Source organism: Aegilops tauschii, chromosome 7 (genome assembly GCF_002575655.3).
Source record: "Aegilops tauschii subsp. strangulata cultivar AL8/78 chromosome 7, Aet v6.0, whole genome shotgun sequence".
NCBI classification, from domain to species: Eukaryota; Viridiplantae; Streptophyta; class Magnoliopsida; order Poales; family Poaceae; genus Aegilops; species Aegilops tauschii.
The window spans coordinates 476,086,591-476,093,604 of record NC_053041.3 but is presented as its reverse complement, the minus strand read 5'-3'; the positions used below and the strand labels follow the sequence as shown (position 1 = coordinate 476,093,604).

Below are 7,014 nucleotides of genomic sequence, written 5' to 3'. Positions count from 1 at the left end.
GTGGACATTTCATATTATGAACTATGTTGAAACTTTTGTCCAATTCTTACTGGTCGTTTCCACCTGATTTATCGATGGACCATTGCCAAGCGTAGGAACTATCTGGTCCCTAAGCTTCATTAATTAATACCTTGTTTTTTAATAAATAATTAATACCTTGTATTTTTTGAATGTAGGATGTGAATGTTTCATATTACAAACTACCTTGTAACTTTTGTCCAATTCATATTGGTTGTTTGCATCCGATTCATCATTGGACCATTTCCAAGCATAGGAACTATGTAGTCCCTAAGCGCCCTAAGCTTCATTAATTAATACCTTGTTTTAAAATAATTAATTAATACATTTTATTTCATAATCTTCGATTGATCTTTCATAATTACCCATATATCTAGGAAACCACATTCTCCATTATCTATTTCCAGTATCTTAGCACAAATATGTCTGCTACTCCCTCCATCTCAGTTTATAAGACTTGCACGTGTATCTAGGTCATCAATTTAACTTATATAAAATAAATTGTTTAACATAAAAATTATATTATTAGAAAATAGAATATCTAAAGTTTCTAATGATATATTTTTTGCAATGCATGCCTCTTATTAAGTTGGTCAAATTAACGACCTAGGTACACATGCAAGACTTGTAAACTGAGATAGAGGGAGTATTACTTTTTTATCAATTGCCTATTACATGAAATTTTCTACAAAAAATATATTAATTGCTATATATACTCCGAGTATAAAAGAAGCCCATACCCTTCCTGACAATCAAGTTTGAGCATATATTGAACCATTAAGATATATTATGTCTCACAGCAATATAATATCTAAATTCGTAACTGAAAGAATTTTTTAGGGGTACAACTTATAAGTTACATGACTTACGAATATTTAGAATAATTTTTTTGAGCAACATATAGTAGGGTAAACCCCAACTGTGACTCATTTTCTATTAATATGATGGATAATGTACATGTGGATATGTACAGGAGAGGAAAAGAAATTACATGTCTTTCTATGTGTTATCACTCCTTTAGGCTAGGCTTTGACTTCTTCATTATGATACAAAAATGCTTCTTGAAATTGAATATGCATGTCTTTATATTAGTATCTTTGTTATCAAAGATGTTTCTATGCTTCCATATAGACCAACATCCGGTTATTATCTTTTTGAAACATATGATGCTCTTCCTGTTCTTTGCTTCATTGAGCATATCAGCATCCCATTCAATACTTAGATTCCACCAAAAATCTAACTGGGTGCACATGATAAAAAATACATCATAGTTTCATCTGTGCCTTCCTCACATAGAAAACATTTTTCATACTCAGCAAAGAAATTATCTCTCTTCATCGGATCTCTTGTGTTGAGTCTCTCCTGTATAAGCCAGTCAACTTTTTTTAAGCATGCATATTTCCGTATCCATTTGAATGGTGCTGGAGCAGACTGAGGATCACCAATAAGGGTTTGTTTCTGGTACATTATTTTCCATTACCCAAGTGAAATGGCCAGCTGTCTTATTGAATAGCATCATTCTCAATGTTGAAGCTCTGTATCAACTCCTGTAGCTGTTGTACAGCAATGGGTAACACAGGGATGTGAAATAATTCATAAATATTAGTGTCATCATGTAATTTAGTCATAAGAACAGAGATGTTATGATCTTTAGCATATGAGTGCAACTGGAGGAAAGTTCTGATAAGTTGTTGATCCTGCCAACTCGCATGCCATAACATAGTTTACTCTAATGATGGTCAGAGTTAGCTGTCAAATATTTTGCGCCCCTCTTTTTGTAGTTCGGGGTAGTAAAATATTCCACACTACCAATAATCAAGAAAATCCATGCAAGGACCTAACAAATGCACATGACTTTACTTAATACATATAAAGTTGGCGTAGATGATAAAAATACTGAAAATCATACATTTGATTGGGGGAAATAAAATATTCAAAAGAGTAGCGATGGATTTTATAGAAAATTAGTTTCTGTAGTAAGAAATCTCCTGACACTTTAAATAGAAAGGTATTTTCAAAAGATTGCTTAGACTTGCATATAGACAACCATGTTTTTGTACTAAAAAATATTAAACCATGTAACTGCATACAAACATTAATTTCGCAATTAGTGAATATATTTCAAAGTAAAGACTTACTAACCGAGCTCAAGTGTCCAACCAGAAGTTATTAGAAAATATATAGAAATTATTATTACAGCAATGCCTTTTCTAGAGGAAGATGTACGTTGCAATGAGAATTACCATATATACGCACAGATTTTTTTCGCAATGAGAATTACCATATATACGCACTGTTTTTTTTCCAGTCCAGCAATTTCGTCGGCCTGAAAACAGAACGAAATAAAGTGAATCACATGTCCCCATAAGAATCCTATATGCCAACCGAAACGTAGTACATCAAACTACTATGAATGTACGATCTAACCAAAGGCGTGCTCTGCGGTAATGGACTGGAACAACACCAATAACTTACAAAACCGAAGAGGAAAATCCTTGCAATTATCGTGCTCTTAATCCCCACTCAAAGTCTCAAATTACAGAAATTCAGAACATAAAAAAGAGGCGAAAATCATATGCTGATATTTTGTCATGCTTGCAAAGTTCTGATATGAGGACATCATATAGTTGTAGTAGATCTACATAACTGCAAGGTAAGTACAAAATTAGGCATGCTGTGCAGCTTTCTGTGTAGAACCGTACTAACACCTTGCTACAACTGAAAGAAAAATGCTCACAAAGGTGATGCTCTTATAATCCTGAGTAGTGGAGTATCAGCAAAAAAAGGGAAATTACAGAAAAACTAATAAATTATAAGCTTCATAAATCTGATTTTCTAGATAAATATGATAAACAAAACAAATTGCCGTACAAACCTAATTAGATAGATATGGGCAACGATAATAAAAATTGCTGTCCACAGCATCGATGAACATATCGAGCGACCTACATACCAACATAATTCAATGGTACAGATAAGGTTTGCAAATATCTAAATCACATGCAAATAGGAAGCAACAATGGTGTCTACATCTATTGTACGTGGTCAGGGCATGACTAAAATCCCAATAATCAAATTCTTCAAAACCAAGAGCCATAGTAGTTAATAAATCTGACATCCACGTTGTTGGGACTTATTTTCTAAAATATTCCTTACTGAGTACAACTAAGTCGAATGGTACATGCAGCAAAGACAAATCATATTAGTCTTGTTCTCATACAAAGCATCACATCAGGCAGCCGATGCAAAAATTGTAGGAGGAGAATCGAAGTAACCAAAACGATGTCGATTAAATGCAGAGAACTCATAGTTTCTTTTCCTCAAGCATTCAGCTTTTCCTCGTTGAGTGGAGGATGGAGCCAGTGAGCAGCATTGGCTGGAAAGTTGTGAGATCGGCGTGTCTCGCCGTTAAACTCTATCGTTGGGGCCGAGTACATAGTAGCCCCGGGCAGCGTTTAAGTGGATAGGTATGCACACATTATTTCCTGGTAGGAGACGAAGCAAACGTAGATGAGAGTTTGTTTGTGTTGACGTTAATATCAACACAGTAAAACTGCTATTATCCAACCAAGCCATGATAACTCCTAGGTGACACCGATAATTTCATACACCATTCTATTTAACTAAAATTGTCAAAGAAGGCACTGAAATTTAGTAGTTGTCAGTTTTAATGCACAATTGACAGAAAATCAACCCCCATACTTCTAGAAAGTGCAACAACAACGACACCCAATGCTTTAATAGTTATCAGGTGCCATTGCTTTTACAAACCAATTGCCTGCAAAAACATTCAGATTTACAATGAAAACTGTAAATGCTCTAATAATTCACAGAGAGCTTCATTATCAAGGGGTTCACAATATAACTATCTGACTGAAAGGGGATAAGAACAAAAGTTCATGAGAAGCCATTTCACTAACCTACAACAGTCAGAACATGCCATCTTGGCAAGGTACTTGCTCGAACAGGAGATTGTGGCAGACCAGCAACAAAGAAAATCAAGAAAAGATATTAACCCTGCCATATAGGCTCCTTCATGTTATGGTTTGTTTAGACAACATGTTTCTTAATTTATAAACTCACCTAATGAGCATAGTTATGTCATGATGGATCCAAGGTATCCATAGGTAGTATGTACGCGAGAAGATTATGGATTGAAACCCTTGAGAGCACAACACTATCCGAGAGTACAACTGAAAACAAATTGAACCCGGATCTAAAGTTAATGTTGATTGAAGAATAAGAAAGAAAACAAATTCAGAGCGAAAAATTGTGAGAAAAGGAACCTGATCCAGATGACAAAAATAATTTTGACACAATAAGCTCCTTGATTATACAGGATCCTTGCCCGTACTTGGTTTTGAGAGGGGCGTGGATTTGATTTCCATTGGGAGAGGGAAAGAGTATACATGCCGCAAGATTGCCTCCGATTGCTTCAGCTTCAAAACTCATGTTCGGTTTAGCGCACACAGTTTAGTAGTATAGCATAAAGAAAATCTAAAATGTATTTTGAACTGAAAGTAAATATAAGAAGCATGACCACATTGAGAGAGATTATTAATCCAAGTCCTATAGAAAAAAATCTCAATGAAGTTGTCTGGTAGCCTTAGCTATAGTTGAAGGCATAAACCTGATCGAGCAAACTATCAAATACATGAAGGTCCATATTACTGATGCCATGAGTTCCACTGGACCCTGAACCCCTGACTGGCGTTGCTGAGGAAACATCCATCACAGGGTCTGCATCGACAGTTAAAAGCATCAGCCTAATTGGTAAAATGAAGAAATTCTTCAGACAACAGTAATCCTATGGTAGACACATCAGATTGTGTAATTTCCTTATTAACAATTCAATGAAGTCTACTTTACAATCCATAGGCTCGACGTTCCGATTAGAAAAAAACAAATGTTATGTTATGTCAAGCGGATTTGAATCCGCACTAATGATCACATCCTAAAGTGGTCCTAAAAAAATCAGGAGTGGACATCTACGCTCATAGTCATAGGTGCAGTAGTATTTCTTCAGTGAATTAACATACTTTTGCCTAAACATGCTAATCATCCATGTTACCATGTCTCTGCAGCATAAACAGATGAAGCACCAATGATCAGAAATAAATACATGGATGGGGAATAAATTACTCCTTGTGGGAATTAGCACATATATTTTCTTGGCAAACAAAGCTCAAGTTCTGCGTATTATACTGTAGTACACTGGGCAACAGAAAGTAATGCATTGGGTATTATTCATCACTGACAATCCACACAACTATAGCACAGTAAGATAAATAGGAGTTGAGCCCATGAACCATTTTGGTAAAACTAACTAAAACACCAATTATTTATAACAAAATTCTGCTGTCCTCAGCCAAATTGAATCCAGTCGACCACTCTCGGCGATTAGTCCTAACTGAAGCACCTGTTAGCAAATGTATTCCACCCAAGTTCCATGAGAAAACTTCAGAGCAGGAAATTACCTTGCCGGTTAGCCACTCAGAACACGATCGAATTTGCTACAGGTAGTGCGATCTTCCCAGGTACTTCCGCGCCTCAGCGGTCTCAAGTGTGGAGCGGCAGAACATGACACCATTGTTCTCGCCTATAGGCATCATCGTCGGAGAGGAGAGCGCCATGTGTCGCACTAACTGCGGACGTGACATTCAATGAAGAGGACGAACAGGAGGTGGGGACAGATCGATGAATGGGACACAGTCCGCCTCACCCCCGTCCCTCGACCAGCCGCGTTGCCACACACCACCGGAAGCATCTGCCGCCGCGTTCTGGTCCAAGAGAGAAGGCCAAGGGGAGAGATGGTTCACGGTGGCGGTGGGAAACGACAGAGGCTGGATGCGGTGGACAGCGGCGGCGGAAGGGAAAAGGAGCGATGGGAATAGTCAGGAGCAGGGCGGCGGCGCGATCCATGGCATGCGGTGTGTGGGATGGTGGGCTTCAGGGGGTTAGGGATATGGCAGAAGGACAACCGTGATGAAAAGGACCGTGGGCCTTCGGAGTAGTTTTTTTTTTGCCGAATTAAGCACATAATTAAGAAAAAATACATAGGTTAATCTCCACCGTAATTACTCGGTCCCACCAGATGAACGGCTCTAATTAATATAGTAATTTCTTGGGAGTCGCTAATTAGTAGAGGTAGGTATATATATATAGATAGATAGATAGATATAGATATAGATAGTGCAACTTATTTGTGGCACTGCCGTTTAGGTCATATTGGTGTAAAGCGCATGAAGAAACTCCATGCTGGTGGGCTTTTGGAATCACTTGATTATGAATCACTTGATACTTGTGAACCATGCCCCATGGGCAAGATTACTAAGATGCCATTCTCCGGAACAATGGAGCGAGCCACTGACTTATTGGAAACAATACATACCGATGTATGCGGTCTGATGAGTGTTGAGGCTCGCGGCGGGTATCGTTATTTTATAACCTTCATAGATGATTTGAGCAGATACGGGTATATCTACTTAATGAAACACAAGTCTGAAACATTTGAAAAGTTCAAAGAATTTCAGAGTGAAGTTGAGAACCATCGTAACAAGAAAATAAAGTTTCTATCTGATCGCGGAGGCGAATATTTGAGTTACGAGTTTGGCCTTCATTTGAAACAATGTGGAATAGTTTCGCAACTCACACCACCTGGAACACCACAGCGTAATGGTGTGTCCGAACGTCGTAACCGTACTTTATTAGATATGGTGCGATCTATGATGTCTCTTACCGATTTACCACTATCGTTTTGGGGTTATGCATTAGAGACAGCTGCATTCACGTTAAATAGGGCACCGTCTAAAATCCGTTGAGCCGACACCGTATGAACTGTGGTTTAGCAAGAAACCTAAGCTGTCGTTTCTTAAAGTTTGGGGCTGCTTACGTGAAAAAATTCCAGCCTGATAAGCTCAAACCCAAATCGGAGAAGTGCGGCTTCATAGGATACCCAAAAGAAACTATTGGGTACACCTTCTATCACAGATCCGA

At 37.9% G+C, this 7,014-nt stretch overlaps 1 long non-coding RNA gene across 3 annotated transcripts; it reads right to left on the bottom strand.

Annotated features, from left to right (window-relative positions):
• Window positions 1–919: 919 nt before the first annotated feature.
• Window positions 920–5,954, bottom strand: LOC109753117 (uncharacterized). Of its 3 annotated transcripts, XR_012189298.1 has the most exons (8): window positions 5,741–5,952; window positions 5,496–5,663; window positions 4,305–4,758; window positions 4,102–4,211; window positions 3,939–4,035; window positions 2,894–3,503; window positions 2,300–2,344; window positions 1,080–1,571 (listed from the first exon to the last, which is right to left on the bottom strand). It is a non-coding gene; the product is annotated as an uncharacterized lncRNA (long non-coding RNA). The 3 variants fall into 3 exon arrangements; XR_012189297.1 differs by lacking the exon at window positions 3,939–4,035 and having other exon boundaries at window positions 920–1,571; window positions 2,262–2,344; window positions 2,894–2,963; window positions 5,741–5,954; XR_012189299.1 differs by lacking the exons at window positions 2,894–3,503; window positions 5,496–5,663; window positions 5,741–5,952 and having other exon boundaries at window positions 920–1,571; window positions 2,262–2,344; window positions 4,305–4,591.
• Window positions 5,955–7,014: the final 1,060 nt, after the last annotated feature.